The sequence below is a fragment of the Oryctolagus cuniculus genome, chromosome 17 (genome assembly GCF_051225735.1).
Source record: "Oryctolagus cuniculus isolate XC-2025 breed Fujian yellow rabbit chromosome 17, ASM5122573v1, whole genome shotgun sequence".
Lineage (NCBI taxonomy): Eukaryota > Metazoa > Chordata > Mammalia > Lagomorpha > Leporidae > Oryctolagus > Oryctolagus cuniculus.
In genome coordinates, this window is record NC_142883.1 from 64,494,886 (window position 1) to 64,514,008 (window position 19,123).

Here is a 19,123-nt window from a genome sequence, read left to right on the forward strand (position 1 = left end):
CTGGCCCAGCTCTGGCCATTGCGGCCATCTGGGGAGCGAGCCAGTGAATAGAAGACTTCTCTCTCTCTCTCTCTCCCTCCCTCCCTCCCTCCCTCCCTCTCTGTAACTCTGCCTCTCAAATAAATAAATAGATCTTTAGAAAATACACACCTTAAAACTCACAATATTTTTTCAAATTTAAATATGTTAATTGTACCAAGCCAATTTTATTAACTTTTGACTTTACTGGGTTTAGTAAAATCAAGTTATTTTTAAAAAATTTATTTATTTGAAAATCAGAGTTACACAGAGAGAGGAAGAGAGGCAGAGAAAGAGAGAAGAAGAGAATGAGAGAGGGAGAGAGAGAAAGAGAGAGACAGGTCTTCCATCTGCTGGTTCACTCCCCAATTGGCCGCAGTGGCCGGAGCTGCACCGATTGGAAGTCAGGAGCCAGGAGCTTCTTCGGGTCTCCCACATGGATGCAGGGGCCCAAACACTTGGGCCATCTTCTGCTGCTTTCCCAGGCCATAGCAGAGAGTTGGATTGGAAGAGGAGCAGCCGGGACAAGAACCAGCGCCCATGTGGGATGCTAGCATTGCAGGCAGCGGCTTTACCCACAACACAGCGCCAACCCCAGTAAAATCAAATTTTTAAAATAGCGTTAGTGGTCATTGCGGATTGAGGTCCTGGGAGCAGGTGAGGTGCTGCAGCCACCTCGCTGCAGAGCTGCAGGTCCGGTGGGCGGGGATGTGAGCACGGGCCCAGTCCACCTACCTGGGGCATTGCTACAGCTGTGGTGTCAGTGCCCTTAGCCCACACCAATGGCAGGGTCTGGCTGTGCATGGGGCGCTGAGCCACCACAGTGTCTGGAGGTCTGCGGGAGCGGCTGTGGCGGGTACAGAGCAGCTCCTCAGCCTCGGTGTATCGAGTGCACTGCTGCGGCACCCCAGGCTCACCACCGGGCACCCTCAAGCAGTTCTTCCCGCCAGGAACCACCGAGGCTGTGGCTTTGGGTTCCGCAAAGAGAGAGCAGTGCCTGAACAGTTGTAGGGTCACAGGAACATCATGACTTCACATGGAGTCTTTACGATCCACTTCTCTCTGAATGTGCTATCATGCTGTTGCTTGCACTCCTGGATGTCAGTGTTTCGGAACTGCTTTCATAGTCCAGTCACCAGGGTTGTTCCACGTGGATGATACAGCATTGTATCATCCAGAGATGTTCTGGAAGGCCTTGCTCTCCTTCATCATGAGGGTCGTGTCCACGCAGACCTCAAACCGCAGAACATACTGTGGAGTGCAGAGAACGAATGTTTTAAACTCACTAACTTTGGACTTAGCTTCAAAGAAGGCACTCCGGGTGTAAAGTACATTCAAACAGACGGGTGTCGTGCTCCAGAAGCAGAGCTGAAAAATCACGTGGCCCAGGCTGGCCTGCAGAGTGATACATAATGTAGCTCGGCTGCTGGTCTGCGGAGCCTAGGAATCATTTTACTGGAAATGTTCTCAGGAACGAAGCTGAAGCATACAGTCCGATCTCAGGAATGGAAGGCAAGCAGTTCTGCTGTTGTTGATGAGATATTTGCCGGTAAAGCAGTGGTGAATGCCACAATTCCAACCCATCACCTAAGAGACCTTATCAAAAGCATGCTTCATGATGATCCAAGCAGAAGAGTTCCTGCTGAAATGGCATCACGCAGCCCATTCGTTAGCATTCCTTTTGCCCCTCATGTTGAAGATCTGATGGTAGTTCCTACCGCACTGCTAAGACTGCTGAGCGTGCTAGATGATGATCATCTTGAGAATGAAGAGGAACATGAAGATATTGTAGAAGATGTAAAAGAGGAATGCCAGAAATATGGACCCGTGATATCTCCGCTCGTCCAAAGGAAAATCCTGGCAGAGGGCAAGTCTTTGTCGAGTATGCCAATGCTGGTGGTTCCAAAGACGCTCAGGAATTACTGACCGGAAGGATGTTTGATGGGAAGTTTGTCGTGGCTACATTCTACCCGCAGAGTGCCTACAAGAGGGGATATCTGTATCAAACCTTGCTTTATTCCTAACCTAAGGACCATATCCTGTTTCTCCTCTTCTATTTCCTGGGCTATTCTACTCCACAGATGAATGCAATACTAGCTCTCTGCCATTTTAAGGAGGTACTTTTTACATTTGTTTAATCCTGTGAATGTGCAATCATTGTCCAAGCAGTGGCTGCATGGCAAACATTCGGCACTGAGTAGGACAAGATCTCTCAGCTATACATTGAGGGGTTTAGAGCATCCATGTAGGCAACTTTTCTTTTTCTTTTTTCTGCGTTTTTTGTGTGCAGTAGGGCAAGGTGCTGCTCTTCAGTATGTAATATAAAAAGTTAATTATTTTTTGTGATCATGAAACAAGGATGAATAATATGTTGTGTGAATGTTAACAAGTTTGTTAGTGTTGGTGACATCATTTACAGATTGTTCCTTTTGTAGTCAGGTGATTCTTTTTTTTTTTTTTTTGACAGGCAGAGTGGACAGTGAGAGACAGAAAGGTCTTCCTTTTTTTTTTTTTGACAAGCAGAGTGGACAGTGAGAGAGAGAGAGAGACAGAGAGAAAGGTCTTCCTTTGCCATTGGTTCATCCTCCAATGGCCGCCACAGCCAGCGCACCATGCTGATCCAATAGCAGGAGCCATGTACTTATCCTGGTCTCCCATGGGGTGCAGGGCCCAAGGACTTGGGCCATCCTCCACTGCACTCCCAGGGCACAGCAGAAAGCTGGCTTGGAAGAGGGACAACTGGGAAAGAATCCAGCGCCCCGACCGGGACTAGAATCCGGTGTGCTGGCGCCGCAAGGCGGAGGATTAGCCTAGTGAGCCTTGGCGCCGGCCCCCTACTCTGTTCTTAACACTGAGTTGTGAAAACGTAAAGCAGGACCGAAGCACTGAATATTCCCTTAAAGAAACTGCAGTGAGCCTATCTACATTTTTATTAAGGCTTTTAAAATAGAAAGCTGATGCTTGATCTTGGCACAATTTTTATGTCCAATATGTGTGCTTGAATGAGTGTGCGGTGTGAAGGTTGGAGAAAATTTGAGTCAGTGTACTTTATAGTGTGAATCTTGTGAGTTAGTATAGTCTATACCCATCTCTTCCCTATACCCATCTCTTCCCTGTTTCACATCTGTAAAATTTAGGGTGTGTGTTTTTTGAGAATTGGTCTGATAGAATATGTAAATGACAAAACAGTTCATTCCTGAGAGGCTCAGAATAAATTGGAGTCTAGACTGGGGTTACATTGAAACTCTTAAAGGTGATTGGAACAAAATTTTTGCTGCATGTGAATCACCGCATTAATTGATCTATTTAGACTTTAGACTCTGGATCAGCTCATCTTTGTTGTTCTGAATCTCCTGTGACAATTATAAGATTTCCCAAAAATGTGTTTCAATTTACTATGATGGATATTTAAAGTGGATCCAAAAGAAAAAGAAATTAGATGTACAGTGAAGGGAAAAAGAAAAGAATAGGGGATAATCAGGATTCTTTTTTCTGTCTCTGGCTCTCATCCATCCCCACCCCTTTCTTTCCCCTTTCTCATTCTCTGCCTCTGTCCTACACTGAAGAGAAGCTAGGGGAACTATATCCCAGGTGGTCTGGCTCTTGACTACAAGGAAGTTAAGACAAATATTGATAGAATAAAGTAGAAGTAGAAAGGAACAAAAATTCAAAGAATTCTTAAAAGGATTCATAGCAATCTAATGTGTCAAGAGTTCATGGAAACATATTGATTACAAATTTTAAGAATTATAATTATGGCCAGTGCTGCGGCTCACTTGGCTAATCCCCCGCTTGCGGCTCTGGCACCCTGGGTTCTAGTCCTGGTTGCTCCTCTTCCAGTCCAGCTCTCTGCTGTTGGCCCAGGAAGGAAGTGGAGGATGGACCAAGTGCTTGGGCCCCTGCACCCACATGGGAGACCAGGAGGAAGCACCTGGCTCCTGGCTTCGGATCGGTGCAGTGCGCCAGCTGTAGCAGCCATTTTGGGGGTGAACCAAAGGAAGGAAGACCTTTCTCTCTGTCTCTCTCACTGTCTAAATCTGCCTGTCAAAAAAAAAAGAATTATAATTTTGGATTCTTGTTACTTTATGACAGATTGTCTTTAAAGATATAAAAATTAGGAAAACTTTATAAAGCACTGATTATACAAGAAAACAAGTTGTATACAGGTTATGAATTTTTTCCTGTTTCACTGCCTGAATGATATTTCTATTTATTATTTTTTTGTAAGGAAAAAGTCCTTTATATCTTTCTGTGCTGAAAGCCTCCTCATATAATCTATTCTATATTTATACGACAGTAAGAGAGAGAGATACAGAGAGAAAGGTCTTCCTTTTCCTTTGGTTCACCCCCGAAATGGCCGCTATGGCCGGCGTTGCACCAATCCGAAGCCAGGAGCCAGGTGCTTCCTCCTGGTCTCCCATGTGGGTGCAGGGGCCCAAGCACTTGGGCCATCCTCCACTGCCCTCCCAGGCCACAGCAGAGAGCTGGACTGGAAGAGGAGCAACTGGGACTAGAACCCGGAACCCACATGCGATGCCGGCACTGCAGGCGGAGGATTAACCTAATGAGCCATGGCATGGGCCCCATCCTCATATAATCTTTCCTTGTATGTGTCATGCAAGTTACCAATAGCCCAATCAGAATTTACATCTAGCGAAGGAAGATTTTACTCTATTCAAAAAATTAATATTTAACCTTTTAGTTATGTACAGTTATCAAATTGCCCAGGACTCTCCATTAATATTTATTATAAAGCCAAATTTGGAATAATGAGGTTGATTTATGAATTACCGAAGGGTCTTGTTGCGTGGTTCTCAATATGTGCCCTTAGAAGGAAGAACTATTATTCTTTATTTTGGAGCTTTCTGAGTTTGATTTCAAGTTATCTGGTTTGTTTTCAAATCAAAATTCAAAATTCAGGAGTGTAGAACCAGTAATGTGAAGACCTAGGCTCTCCTAAAACATAAATTTTCATATGGGTAACAGCTTCTTTGGGGATTGAAAACTCCAGGTCCTTACTTGCATACTGATGAACAACAGAATACAAATTAATTCATTTTAATGGCAAGTATTCTAAGTTAGCATATTTACCTTTCCCCCCATTTCTTCTTCCCTCTCCTCCCAAAAGAGAAATCCTTGCAAAAACAAAACAAAACAAAACTGCAGTCAGGTGTCTGAGTTTAGTTGTGCAGTATGCTGCTAACATTGATGCTGAACTTAACATTCTTTGATCATCTTATTGCTGATGTAGTCATATATATATGTAGTTTTTTTACAGGTAGAGTTAGACAGTGAGAGAGAGAGACAGAGAGAAAGGTCTTCCTTCCTTTGGTTCACTCCCCAAATGGCTGCTACGGCCAGCACTACGCCAATCTGCAGCCAGGAGCCAGGTGCTTCCTCCTGATCTCCCATGTGGGTTTAGGGGCCAAGCACTTGGGCCATCCTCTGCTGTCCTCCCGGGCTACAGCAGAGAGCTGGACTGGAAGAGGGGCAACCGGGACTAGAACCCGACGCCCATATGGGATACCAGCGCCTCAGGCAGAGGATTAACCTAGTGAGCCAAGGCACCAGCCCCTGTAGTGTTTAACACTATTGAATTTTATTACAAAAGATGCTAACTAGATTTTAAGGGAACTGAGGGAATAACTGATGAACCCTAGTGATCATGCATTGAATTCAGTGTTTTATATTAAACCCTCAGTGTTGAAAAAAGATGCCTCCTATCACTTAAATTAAAGAACACTTAAATTGTCCTTTTATAGCTCTTAGCCCATTTTACCAAAGATGACACTTGTAGATTTTCTTTCCTTCTCTGTTATTTTCAGAATTTTAATCTTAATTTCTGTCTTAAACTTGAACCAAATGTTACAAAATGATGCAATGATTCTTTGAGGATGAAATGTATTTGTGGGGATTTGGATTCCCTGAAGTTACTGAAAATTTAGAAATTTTATAATTGAGAAACAGGATAAAGAGGTGAGAATTCACATCATTTAACCCCTTGTCTTTTGGGAAAATTTTATCTCGGGTAGCCTTTCTTTCCTTAAATTGACACATGTGTTTCCTTCTCTCACCTTCCCAATTTCTTCCTCTTTGTTCCATGGTGTTCCTGCAGCACTTTGCCCCCAGAAGTCAGGTAAAGTGATTATTCTATAGAAAATCTGGTTTTTTAAAAATACATTTGGGGGGCACCAGATTCTGTCCCGGTTACCCCTCTTCCAGGCCAGCTCTCTGCTGTGGCCAGGGAAGGCAGTGGAGGAGGCCCAAGTCCCTGGGCCCTGCACCCCATGGGAGACCAGGAGAAGCACCTGGCTCCTGCCTTCGGATCAGCGCGGTGCACCGGCCATGGCGTGCTGGCCGCGGCAGCCATTGGAGGGTGAACCAACGGCAAAAGGAAGACCTTTCTCTCTGTCTCTCTCTCACTGTCCACTGTCGCTCCCCCTCTTCATGGAGGAATGACACTAGATACTGCGCTGTTCTTTTGTCTGCTCACCCCTTCCCGGGTTTGCTGCTGGTCCTTCCCGGGTTGGCTGCCGACCCCTCCACCTCCGTGGAGGGGTGGCTCCCCCTGCCACTTTCCCCACTTCCACGGAGGAGCGGCACACCACCAGCCGGCTCGCTCGGGGGCTGCTCAGATGTTATCCGGATGTTCCTTCAGATGTTTCCTTTAGATGTTCCTGGTGCATGTTGTCTCTCTCCTCCTTTATAGTCCTCTTCCACCAATCCCAACTCTGCTACCCACACGCCGAGTACGCTGCTCTCCTCCAATCAGGAGCAAGATCAGCTCCTGCAGCTCATCAGTCAAGTTGGCGAGAGGCAGCTGTGTAGAGGTTGTTTGGTCTCTCTCAGCGCCATATTGTGGGAGAGCAGATGCATAGAATAAGTCTTAATTCCAGTAACTTAGTCTAGTCTGAGTTGCTCCCCACAGTCCACTCTGCCTCTCAAAAAAAAAACACACACACACATTTGGAAAAGGTGGCTAGCTAGCTACTATCAAAACTAGAGGGGAGGGGCCAGCACTGTGGCACAGCGGGTTATCTACATAACATTATCTACAAAGCAGTTCAGTGGAAATTTGATTGAGATTACCCTACATATCAAGATGAGAGGAAAATTGACATGCTCATGTTCTGTTTATCATAAAAAATTTTCTATTGACTTGTATTTCATTTATTTAATCATGTTTTACAGTTCTGTGAGATATTTTTGTTCATATTGTGCTGGATTTATAAGTCTTTTATTTTTGCATGGTATTGTAAATGGTAACTTTTAGCATTTTCATTCCAAGTTTTCATTGCAGGTATAAAGAAAATTCATCAAATGTTTTGTAGTGACTTTGTATTTTATTTCTTTTTTGTCTTCATCTGGTGTCATGCAGACAGAATACTCGGGGCTTGCCGTCTTCCTTGGTGCATGTGAAATCACAGCCTGGCATATGTTAAGTAGGAATGTTCATTGATTCGCCCAGTGGAGCAGCAGGGGCCACTGGGAACCCAGCGCTCTACAGAACTGGCATGTCCTGCGTTACTACTAGGGCCTGCAGGTGGCGCCCAAACGTGCTGTGGCCGTCCCACCTGGTGCGCATGTGCAGGTTCCCTCTTATGTCTTGCCTGCTGCTTTCTCTGTGAGGACTGGAGTGCCGTTTTCATTGGGTGAGTGTTGAGGGGCCACTGCTGTACCTTGGGGCACTTTGAAGCTTCATCCACAGAGAGGAAAAGGAGCCAGGCTGTGTATCCCTGAGAGCTGAGAAGGGGCTTCAGGAGGCTTCTCCAGGACACATCTAGAAAACAGCGGTGGGTACACTCTCGTGTTCTGGACTGCTCTCGGGTGGGTTCTTCACTTCCCCACCTGATGCTTTAGGAAAATGCATGAAAGCATCTCTCATGGATGCATCTAATGTATAGAGATCAGACTACACTGTCCAGTTTCCCCAGATTCAGGATTGCGTGTGGGAGATACGCCAGAGCACACAGATAGACATACACACACTCAGCAGGAAGAATATGGAGAGTGTGTCAGGATTCCACGGTGCTGAGTTAGGCACGGGCCAGAGGAGGGACGAGACCCAGTGATGCTTGAGGTGGAGCAGAGTGTGAGCATCTGTGGACCTGCTTTCCCTCATGGCAAACTGTCCTCTCCCTTTTGTTGAGATAACATTTAGGTAGTCACAGGCACCCCTAAGGAAGTACCTTAGATGCACATTATTTCAAGGGTTAGGATGTTACCAGTTCATTAGCCTTTTACTTTGCTGTATTTAATGGGAGTGAACTTTTTACTAGTGTGAGTTATTTATGATAACACTGCTATGTCTCGTTTTCATTTGAGAGAATGGCTGTGGGTAGCTGATCCCATACTAAGGTGAGGTGGAGTTTCATGAGGATGAACAGAATTCAGTGGATAAAGCACTGTCCAGATGCCCCTAGAATTCACAATAGCAAAACCTGCATACACTTGAATCCTCCAGTGTCTGGTTCCTTGATATTCCACAACATTATATGCAATGGGAAGTATTATATGTCTTTGATAGTAAGTACTATCATACTTTTCTTACATTCAGCTGTACTGAGACTTACAGCATCAGAGTCATTTAAAGATAAACAGTGATACCCAGTGTTGTGTGTCAGGCTGAAATCCACAGGCGAGGCGGCCCTCTGGCAGGTGATGGTGATTTCTGGGAGAGGTTTCAGATGCTTGAACGGATGGTTACAATACTGCAAGGGAAGATTTAAAGGATATCAAGACTAGATTAGATGCATCTTGGTTGGCCTGAAGCTCAACAGGAGCAGCTTTTGGATTATACACTGATATGGTTACAAACTTTATTGTGATGGTTTGCACAAACTTGTGCATAGTGCCTTGCCTCTAGAGAAACAGTGAAGCCAGAGTTCACAACTGTGATGACCACGAAATCAATAATGAATCAGGCACAGGACAAGTTTAGAAAGTCAGTCTCTGGGTAAAGGCTGATTAATAGGTACTAATTTACAGCTAGATAGGAATAAGAAGTTCTGCAGGCGGTTCTGACTGTGGAGTAGCCTTCTATTTGCCACTTTCTTTATATAAAACACTGTTGTCTTCACGTTGTTGGCTCGTGACTGATTTCTTTGTCTTGGCACACAGGAGTCCCAAGTGGTTCTGTATCAGCTTCCCAGCAACCACGAAGAGACTCCTGAGGACAACCTGGGCCCCAGAATTAAGACTACAGGATACAGTTTGATGCTAAAGGATGGGTGAGTCAGGAACCTTCCTTGATGGTTCCCTTATTCCTTTCTTCTCCTTTGTGGTCTTTCCATTTGGGCATTAGCTTCTTCCACCTGATCTCCCCCTGGAAGCTGCCCCGTATGCTTTGGGATAGTTGGCTTTGGATTGGTTTGGAAAGACCCGTGGTTTAAGGAAATCTACTTTCTCTGCGGATGATTCATGTCCCTACTTGGTGGGGAACAACTTGCCTTTTAGCTTGGTATTTCATGTTGGGATTGCTCCAAGCACCCTTGCTTTCTTTGGCTCCTTGCCTCTCAAACAGGTCAGGTCCCCTTGGACATTGAGTAAGGATCTGGATCCTCTCTGAGGTTTTTGCCCCTTTCTTCTTGTCCTGTCACTTTAATTATCTCTCACTACTCTCCCCTGGATCTAACATCTCCTGATGTCACATCTTGGTTGCCTGCTACTCACATATTCCCCATCTTTGAAGCATGCTAACTCTGTCTCTTGTAGACATAGTGGTAGTTACTGCCTTGAGGTGACTTTTCTCCACTCACTGAAAGCACCGTCTCTCATACACTGTACCCTGGCCTGAGATACCATGGAGATCTCTTGTACTTCTTCCTTTTGCTTTCAGTCCACTACTCTGACGTACACTGCCTCTGGGCTGAGGGCCGTTATCTTTGTGCGGTGAACAGACCCAAATTCGATTGTTGCATGGTTTTTTCCAACCCTGGTCTGGATACTTGCAGCTGCTGAAAGCATCTACTTTTTTCTCTTCCTGTCAATTTTCCCGCCCAATTAATTGGCAAAATGGTGACTCCCCCAAGTGGAGGCATTCTTATGAGCTCCTAGCTCAGGCAGCAAGAATAAGAAGCCAGGGGATTGCATTTTCTGCCTCTCAAGACAACCATCAAATCCCTGCTCCCCATCCACTCTCATGAGCTTGGCAGTTTTAAGCTTTGCCCTTTAAGACAGACTGGGGATGGAGCTGGTCGGACTGTTTGAGTCTGTGTTTCATTCTCTATGTCTGATCTGACAATAAGCAAAAAAAAAAAATTGGGACAATCTTCTGAGGACTCCAGCTAATTTCATTAGGAATTTGTGGAAGTAACTCTTTGTTTTGACTACACCAAACATGCAACTATTGCCATTTCACTGGTGCAGTATTGAAAAGAAACAACACATAATCAATAAGGCTAAATAGTGGCCCTACTCTTGCTGCTTTAAGTCCAGCCCATACCATCTACAGGACAGGTAGAGATGTCAGTGAGCCTGCTGGAATTGCCCAATGTGCTTCAACGATAGGGAGCATCAGGACCACATGATAACTTGCCCAGTAGAATGAAATGTTCAGCTAAGCCAGCCAGTTACTAAGAGGTGAGAGAGGCTACCCAAGATACATATAAAAACCCTACCATGTTTCAGAGCTGCCTAACAAAGGTCTTTAGAAAATACACCAACACAGATCCTACTTACCCCAAGGGCAAGCCCTTACAGCCATGCACTTCAGTAATCAAGCAGCCCTCAGATGTCAGGTAAAAAGCAGGTGCAGGACCCCAGACATGCTTAGCAGGACTCACAGGGATGATTTCCCAAGTATCTGACAGTAGGTGTAGAGCAGAGGGAATGGACAGAGATAAAAGTAGTGCATGAAAGGCCCAGGTGACGGATGTTGCCTTGGGCACTGGACCACCTCAGGGTTACCCCTCCTGGAGACTGAGGACAAAGCCAGAGCCTAAAGCAGAGCCCAGGCTTAGGGCCCTCAGCCTGTTGGCCACTGAGTCTAAACCAGTGTGCCATTTGCAAAAGCAAAGGAAATTGGAAGAAGGATTGTTCTTGACCCCAATGAGAAATGGAGACCACTGGACTACTGATGGCTAAAAGATCTGAGGACTGATTGAGTCACGGTCTCCCAGTGGCTCCAGCTGGACTGCTAACCATCATTTTGGAGACTTGCTCGGGTAACCGTTGACATGGCAGGTAACAAAATTAAATTTTTGTCAGATACTGGAGGCCCTCATGTGTTCTAACCCAATTCTTGTTTATGATTTCCTGCATCATTGCAGGGATAGATGGCTGACCAAAGAGAAAGTGTTTATTATACTTTAGATTGTTTTATTGACTCCCAACAGTGCCCCGAGGGTTTTGTATAAGCCTGAATGCTCAGTTCCCCTACTAGGTAGAGCTCCCTTGTCTAATGACTGTCATAGTAGGACACACCTCTAGTCCTGTGTCAGGACCATTTTTTCTTGATTGCCCTAGCTACCTGTATACACTCTGCTGTAGCTCTTTCTCTGAACTCTGGCTATATTGCCTCCCAAGTGGATCTATCTGTATGGAAAGTGGAGATCCCAGAAAGAAGGGCTAGTAGGGAAATCCCTGTAAAAAATCTCACTAGGGGCCAGTGCCATGATGTGATGGGTTAAGCTGCTGCCTGCAGCACCGGCATCCCATATGGGTGTCAGTTTGTGTCCCAGCTGATCCACTTCTGATCCGCCCCCCTATTAATTCACCTGGGAAAGCAGTAGAAGGTGGCTCAAGTGCTTGGGCCCCTGTATCCACGTGGGAGACCTGAAAGAAGCTCTTGGCTCCTGGCTTCATCCTGGCCCAGTCCTAGCTGTTGTAACCATTTGGGGAGTGGACCAGCAAATGGAACTCTCTCTCTCTCTCTCTCTCTCTCTCTCTCTCTGCCTTTAATATAAATAATCTTTTTAAAAAATCTCACTGTAATTAGATGCTAAATATAGCTACAAAGGCAAGACCCCATAAAACCTGAGATCTCTACAGGCATTAAACTATTCATAGAAAAATATCTAAAACATGGGCTACTTAAGCCTTGCCACAATGGGCACCAGATGTTGCTATGGATTCATTCTGAGAGGAGGAGCACAGTGGGGGCAAGAGACATGGAGTCACGACACAAACACTGGGAGTTGGGTGAAAGCAGACCAGAGGCAAGCAGCCCGTAGACTCATTTATTTCAGTTGGTACAACAGCTTATATAGCTGAGGCAGCCAGTCCTGTCAAGGGGCAGATTGGCTTCTTTGCCAGGTGGGTTCCGAAGCCATTCGTGAATAACTGATGCGTGCTTGCAAGCAGCCATCTTGGTGCAGCCTTCTCATTTCACCACAAACCCCAATACAATACTCCAAATCTCCCAGTACAAAACCCCATGGGTAATACAGACTTGTGCTTTTATTCATTTATTGATTTGTAACTCAACAGAATTGTTTTATAACTTGGTTCTTTTACAATTCCAGACCATAAATAAGAATGGTTCATCAGAATTCTGTTCACTATTCACTAGGTTGTATTTTTGGAAAATAATTTTAACACTGAACTTTTGCATTTGATTATCCTCATATCTTTGTTTTGTATTTCATTAATTTTTGCTCTGAAAAATACTTACTCTGTTTCCTCTACTTTTATCTATGTTTATTCTCTGGTTCATTTGTAAGCATTATGTTTGATAATCAATGCTTCTAAATGTTCTTATTTTTCTAATATATACATTTGCTGGTATAATTTTCTTTTACTTCTCTTTATGTATTTATTTATTAGCAGAGTCACTAGACCTTTCTTATGTATAGCAGTTCCATTATCCATTAATTCTAGGTAGATTTTTAAATACTGCTCTTATATTCATTATTTATTGTGTATTTTTTTCAACTTCCAAATATATGGGTTGTAACTTTTTAAGTATTGATCTTTTATTTAATTGAACTAAGATCAATTAAATAGTTTGTATAAATTACATTGTTTGAATATTTTGGAGTATAATCTATTAGTAATTATAGCAAATATTTTTATAGCTTTTGTGTGTCTGGCACTGGACCAAGAAGCTTGAATATGTTGTCATTTAATCATATTAACAATTAGGAAGATATATATCCCACATCTATGTCATGTTTTACAGTGCAGGTGGCTGAAAGTAAGATGAAATTGGTGGAGATGATTGGTTTTAAAATAGTATTTAATAGCTCCATGGTAGTCTATAAAAGCCTAAAGCAAAGATGGAGCAAAATGTATGCAAAACAGATATCTCATGCTGAGAAAATGTCTGCACTGACTATGCTAATTTTTCCCATTACTAAGAATGGGACAATGTACCATAAATCAAAGTCAGTATCAGCTCAAGTGGAAGGGAATGCGTTGCAGTGAGACCGAAGTAAAAGAGAAAACTTCACTTTAGGTGACACAGTGAATGATACAATAAACAAAATGTGGACAAGCAATAATAAAACTTGAGAAAGCTATAAACAAATAAGACAACAGAAAATATGTGAATGTCAGTATTTATGTTTGTTTTAACTGTCAGACACTATTCTCCTCCTGACTGGATCCCTGGCTGTAGTCTCCTGTCACCTAAACTGACTGCAATGGAAGGGAAACAGTTTTTCCTGCAAGCATCACAAAGGACAATGCAGGACCCAGGACACAGTATACCTCCCTGAGGAGACCAGGGAGATGCCAGCAGCAGTCTGCAGACAAATTTTCTTACTCCATTATCCAGAGGCGATCCCTAGACTCCTAATGTTCCATGCTTATGGTAAGCGAGACATGTACCAAATGAACACCAGAGAAAATAGTAAACTTCAAAATCTAGAAAAAATAGAATTACTTCAAAAGATATAAAACTGAATTCAACTAAGGTATTTTTATTAGAAATGTGACTTTAAAAAATTGAGTGACCTTTCTTAATTTCTTAATTATTTTAAATTTAAAAAGGTTTCTAATATATCTGATATAACATATCTCAACTAAATAGATTAAAATGAACTGTTATACTAAATATAACAATTTAGTTTGGAATATGATCTGGTTTGGTGGCAGGAAAATTTATAAAACCATGTTTTAATGATGAATTAATTAAAATTAAATCCACTCTATCATGAAGCCAACTATCAAAATAAAGAACTACACATTATACATATTCTCATGTTAATAAATAGTTTCCTAAGAAAGTATTATCAATCTGAGGTGCAGTCCTAACAAAAATAATTGTTGGATAGCAAGCCCAAAAATAAATTAATGCATTTACAGCCAACCGATTTTTGATAAAGGTGCTTAGTACACACAATGTGAAGAGAACTTTTTTTTGATAGGTAGAGTTATAGACAGTGAGAGAGAGAGACAGAGAGAAAGGTCTTCCTTCCGTTGGTTCACTCCCCAAATGGCCACTAAGGCCGAGACTGCGCCAACCCAAAGCCAGGAGCCAGGCGCCTCCTCCTGGTCTCCCATGAGGGTGCAGAGCCCAAGCACTTGGGCCATCCCCCACTGCCCTCCCGGGCCACAACAGAGAGCTGGACTGGAAGAGGAGCAGCCAGGACTAGAACCCGGTGCCCATATGGGATGCCAGCACTGCAGGTGGAGGATTAACCAAGTGAGCCATGGTGCCGGCCCCAAAAAGAACAGTTTTTTTTTTTTCAATAAATGACAGGGTAAAACTGCACATCTACAAGCAGAAACATATAGATCTCTACCTCTCATTGTAATCAAAAATCAACTCAAACTAGATTAAGATTTGTGAAAGATTTAAAACTGTGAAACTACTAGAAGAAAACACAAGGTATATGCTTCATGATATTGATCTGGGCAATTGTACTTTGGATATGACACCCAGAGCACAAACTACAAAACCAAAATAGGCAAATGGGATTACATCGAATTGCACATTTTCTGTTCAGCATAGGGGATGGTGAGCAAAGTGAAAAGACACACTACAGAACAGGGAAAAATACTTGGCAACTATGCATCTGATAGGGAGCTAACATAAACAATTGTGTGAGAAATGCAAAGAGCTCAATTGCAAGCAAAAAAAAAATCTGACCAAAAAATGGAAAAGGCTTAAAAAGACATTTTTCCAAAGAATACATACAAGTGAAAAAAAATATGTGAAGAAGTTCTCAATGTCACTCTTCATCAAACACATGCATATTAAAATCACAAGAAAGCATCTTCTCACCCCAATTTAAATGAATATTTTTACAAAGACAAACAATATGAAATAAGACGCACTGACACATAAGACAAATATCACCTGTTCCCCCTCAAGTGTGGACACTAAACAAAAGAAACTTACCACAATATCAAATGGCAATTCCTAGAGGCATGTGGAGAGGGCAGAGGAGGAAAAGATACAGGGAAGCGGGATAATGAGTACCAGATCAGAGTCAGATTGAAAGAACAGATTTTTGGTGTTACACAGCCTGGTAAGGTGACGCTACTTCACAATAACTCAGTATAGAGAGGAGCCTGAAGGATCGACAGGGTGAAAATTATTGACTACTGTGGAGCGATATGCATTGAATACCTGTGTCAAAGTGTCTCACTGTACTCCATACATAATTGAAATTAGACTTCGTATATTTTTAGAAAGTTCATGACAAGATTGCAGATAGATTTTTTTTTTTTGCTTTTAAAGAATTCATTAAGGGCAGAGCCAAGATGGCGGAATAGTAAGGGCGTGCACTGATAGTCCGGGAAAATTTAGTTTAATAAAAGTGGAGTTACGGTAGCCTCAGAAAAAGGATCAGGAAAAATTGCAGAGGAAACTCTTCCGGATCTAGTGGCTGTGACTTGGAGGACCTATGGGGAGAACAAGGTCGCCCACCGCGTGGAAGCCAAGCCGCGGGAACCGCAGGGTCTGCGCGCCAGTGCTGGAAGGGGAGTGGATGTGACACAGACGACCAGCGGGGAGAGCAGGGACGCCCAGGGCTCCGAGTCCACACCGGCGCTGTAAGGGGAGGTGAGCTCAGTAACCCGAGACATTGGCGGGGAAACGGCAGACAGAATCTAGAGGGAAGCGGGCTTGAGGCGGGAAAGTTCACCAGACTGACTACAGGAGAGAAGGGAAAAAAAAAAGGTGGGGGTTACTGGTACAGGCAAGTTTGTCTCCGCCAACCTTGCAAAGGCGAGCAAGAGACAGAGCAGGCCCCACTCGGGATATACATAACAAAAGGGTAGAGCTAAGGAACTGAGGCACTACAATTCAGTAGCCTAGGCAACCCAGTGGGAGTCCGCAGGAGAAACAGAGCCTACACAGACTCTTTGGGTAGAAGCCAGAGATCGGAAGCTAAATACCATCAATTCTGATCAGCCATGCAGTATTACTTAGCTCCTGAATAAAAAAAAATAAAATAAATAAAAAGAGAGAGATTTACCACGCATAACCTGAGGGTGTCACCTTTGCACACCCGTAACGCAGAAGAACCAAGCAGAGCTTTCAAGCCACACCCTTCTCAAGCCTCCAAGGCTCCGCCAACAGCAGACAGTCCACTTAACACAGACATAGTATATATATATAAAAAAAAAAAGCTCACACTGAGGGAAGAAGAATCAACAATGCCAAGCAACAAACACAAAAATCGAGGGAACAAGATCAACGATGACACTATGACGCCTCCAAATAAACAAAACACCCCAAGCCAAGATTATGAAGACGATAAGGTAGAAGAAATGCAAGATACGGATTTCAAAAAGTATATGATAAGAACATTTAGAAGTTTTCAAAAGCAAATCCTTGAACTACAGAAATCCTTCCTGGACAGGATTGAAAATCTCACTCATGAAAATGAAATTTTAAGGAAGAATCAAAATGAAACGCAGAAACTAGTAGAACAGGAAAGTGTGATAGTGAAGAGAAATCAAAATGAAATGAAGAGCTCAATAGATCAAATGACAAACACATTAGAAAGTCTAAAACACAGAGTCAGTGAAACAGAAGAGAGAATATCGGACTTAGAAGATAGAGCACAGGAAAACATACAGTCAAACCAAAGAAAAGAAGAGGAAATTAGAAATCTAAAAAATATTGTTGGGAATCTACAGGATACTATTAAAAAAACCAACATTCAAGTTCAAGGAATTGCTGAAGGCATGGAGAGAGAGAAAGGATTAGAAGGCCTTTTTAGTGAGATACTAGCAGAGAACTTTCCAGGTTGGAGAAAGACAGAGACATCCTAGTACAGGAAGCTCATAGAACCCCTAGTAAACATGACCAAAAGAGATCCTCACCACGACACGTTGTAATTAAACTCACCACAGTGAAACATAAAGAAAAGATCCTAAAATGTGCAAGAGAGAAACGTCAGATTACTCTCAGAGGATCTCCAATTAGACTCAGAGCAGACTTCTCATCAGAAACACTACAGGCTAGGAGGGAATGGCGAGACATAGCCCAGGTACTAAGAGAGAAAAATTGCCAGCCCAGAATATTATATCCTGCTAAGCTCTCATTTGTGAATGAAGGTGAAATAAAGACCTTAAATAGCAAAGAGAAATTGAAAGACTTTGTGGCCACTCGTCCGGCCCTGCAAAAGATACTTAAAGATGTGCTACACTCAGAAACAGAAACACGGCCATCAATATAAAAGAAGGTAAAGGAAGAAAACCTACCAGTAAAAGAGCATGGGAAGCTCAAAGCATATACTAGAAAATATCTCCGGGAAAATGGCAGGGCAAAGTCACTATGTATCAATAGTCACATTAAACATGAATGGCCTGAACTGTCCAGTTAAAAGATTGGCTCAAAGAACACAACCCAACTATTTGTTGCCTACAAGAAACACATCTCTCTAACAAAGATGCATGCAGACTGAAAGTGAAAGGTTGGAAAAAGATATTCCATGCCAACAGAAACAAAAAAAAAGCAAGTGTAGCCACCTTAATATCAGACAAAATAGACTTTAATACAAAAACTGTTAAGAGAGACAAAGAGGGGCACTATATAATGATTAAGGGATCAATTCAACAGGAAGATGTAACTATTATAAATGTATATGCACCTAATTACAGGGCACCGGTCTATTTAAAAGATATGTTAAGGGACTTAAAGGGAGATTTAGATTCCAATACAATAGTACTGGGGGACTTCAATACTCCACTCTCAGAAATAGACAGATCATCCGGACAGAAGATCAACAAGGAAACAGCAGATTTATTTGACACTATAGCCCAAATGGATCTAACAAATATCTACAGAACTTTCAATCCTACATCTAAAGACTTCACATTCTTCTCAGCAGTGCATGGAACCTTCTCTAGGATTGATCACATACTAGGCCATAAAGTAAGTCTCAGCAAATTTAAAAGAATTAGAATCATACCATGCAGCTTCTCAGACCACAGCGGAATGAAGCTGGAAATTAGCAACTCCGGAAACCCTAGAAAGTATGCAAACACATGGAGACTGAACAACATGCTCCTGAATGAACACTGGGTCATTCAAGAAATCAAAAGAGAAATCAAAAACTTTCTAGAAGTAAATGAGGATCACAACACAACATATCAAAACTTATGGGATACGGCAAAAGCAGTATTGAGAGGCAAATTTAAGCAATAGGTGCCTATATCAAGAAATTGCAAAGGTACCAAATAAATGACCTTTCAGCGCATCTCAAGAATCTAGAAAATCTGCAGCAAAACAGACCCAAATCTAGTAAGGTAAGAGAAATAATCAAAATCAGAGAAGAAATCAGCAGGATTGAATCCAAAAAAAACATGACAAAAAATCAGCCAAGCGAAGAGCTGGTTTTTTGAAAAAATAAACAAAATTGACACCGCATTGGTCCAACAAACTAAAAAAAAGAAAAGACCCAAATCAATAAAATCAGAGATGAAAAAGGAAACGTAACAACAGACACCACAGAAATAAAAAGAATCATCAGAAATTACTACAAGGACTTATATGCCAGCAAACAGGAAAATCTATCAAAAATGGATAGATTCCTGGACACATGCAATCTACCAAAATTGAACCATGAAGACATAGAAAAACTAAATAGACCCATAAATGAAACAGAAATTGAAACAGTAATAAAGGCCCTCCCAACAAAGAAAAGCCCAGGACCAGATGGATTCAATGCTGAATTCTACCAGACATTTAAAGAAGAACTAATCC

At 42.7% G+C, this 19,123-nt stretch overlaps 1 protein-coding gene and 1 pseudogene across 1 annotated transcript in view; one reads left to right on the plus strand and one right to left on the minus strand.

Annotated features, from left to right (window-relative positions):
• The window catches only part of LOC149121302 (uncharacterized), a 153,287-nt gene that overhangs the window by 17,898 nt on the left and 116,266 nt on the right, over positions 1–19,123 (minus strand). The gene's annotated exons all lie outside the window — the stretch shown is intronic.
• On the plus strand, positions 99–2,317 carry LOC149121303 (serine/threonine-protein kinase Kist pseudogene; annotated as a pseudogene).